Source organism: Moschus berezovskii, chromosome 21, assembly GCF_049115385.1.
Source record: "Moschus berezovskii isolate FMDL1 chromosome 21, NW_MosBer_1.0, whole genome shotgun sequence".
NCBI classification, from domain to species: domain Eukaryota; kingdom Metazoa; phylum Chordata; class Mammalia; order Artiodactyla; family Moschidae; genus Moschus; species Moschus berezovskii.
In genome coordinates, this window is record NC_142480.1 from 30,724,367 (window position 1) to 30,726,249 (window position 1,883).

A 1,883-nucleotide genomic window follows, 5' to 3' on the forward strand; every position below is an offset into this window, starting at 1 on the left:
CAATATTTCTAAAGTCATGTATTGGCTTTTCCTTTCTGCATCGGTCTTTCTCTTCATACCACCTGATAGTACATTTTATAGTCTTTTTACCTCTAGTCACTCTACTAAATATAATCTTTAACAATTCTGTTTGATTATATATACATTTTGATATTGGTTTTATAATGAAAACTGAATTGTTTTTTTCTGCTTTCATTTTTCTTTGTATCACTCTAGATAAGGATATAAATTTGAATTATTACCCAAAACATATTAATATTTCGGGTTTCTTTGTTTTATCCATACAGAGCTTTAAAATCTACTTCTGTTCTTCTCTAAAAGGACATTCTTTTAAAGACAGACCCCCCTGTATCCTAGTAATAAAGTCCTATCCGCTGAATAGGACCTGAAATTTCCCTAAAATATCCAGTGCTTCATCTGGAAGTAACTCAGTCATTCCTCTGGGTGATGTCAACCAAATAACTTAAAATTTTAGGCAACAAGTAAATTTTACTGCTTTGAACTTGAGAGTATTTACTGTATCTCTGTATTTTCAGGCTTAAATATTGATTTGGAAAGCTTTAAATTTAAATTTTTTTCCTCAGTTACAGTACATATGCTTGATCTTCTGGTCTACTTTGTTAGAACGATCAACCGTAATTACTTGAAAGAGACATCTCAGTGGTTACATAGCACATATGTCTGAGGGACTTTCTCTTTTCTGTCTTGACTCTACCCTCTGGTCTCTCTGTTTCTCTTTCTTTTCCTTCTCTAGAGAATCTTTTGTGAAAGAAATGTTTCAAAGTCCATCTTGAATTTCAGCCTAAGTAAATAAGGACTCATGATAGCCTCCAGTTTATAATTACTTTTTTCAATAGAAATGTAATCCTTGGCTGTTAGTATTCCTACCACAGTTATTTAACATTGATGAATAATTTGCTTCAATGTAAAAGAAGCTGAATATTTTGTATCCTTCTTCATTTATAAGAGCTGAATATTCAGTTCTGTACGATTTGACACATCACCATATGTCTTTTTTTTCCAGAATTCATATTATTCATCTGTTGTGTAGTTGCTATGTAGCTTTAGAGTTAGATGTATAAACGGGTTAGCAAACCTACTAAACTTCCCTTGTTTTCAAAAAACAGCTTTATTGAGATATAACTTACTTATTATAGTTCTCCCATTCAAAGAGTAAAATTCAATGGATTTTAGTATTTTTGTAGTTATATGTAACCATCACCCCAATCAATTTTATAACATCTTCATCATCTCAAAAAGAAACCCTAAACCTTTTAGCTATTGCCCTCACTGCTTCCCCTACTCATTTACCTCTACCCCCAGCCCTGAGAAACCACCGATCTGCTTTCATTCTCTATATTTTCTTATTCTGGACTTTCATATTAATGGAATCATACAATATGTGGACTTTTGTGATGGGCATCTTTCACTTAGGGTAACATGTTCAAAGTTTGACCAAACAGGCAAGTGTATCAGTACTTCATTTCTTTCTATCACTAAAAAGTATTTCATTGAATGTGTATATCACATTTCTTCTGAGCATGGATATTTATGTTGTTTCCACCTTTTGATTTTTTTGTGTGTGTGTTTTAATGGAATTAGTTTTTATTTTATTTTTAAGGTGATTTTTCCTTTATTTTTTAATTTTTTTTAAATTTATTTATTTTAAATGGAGGCTAATTACTTTACATTATTGTATTGGTTTTGCCATACACTGACATGAATCTGCCCCGGGTGTACATGTGTTCTCCATCCTCACCCCCCTCTCTCCTCCCTCCCCATCCCATCCCTCTGGTTCATCCCAGTGCACCAGCCCCGAGCCTCCTGTATCATGCATCGAACCTGGACTGGCGATTCATTTCACATATGATAATATACATATT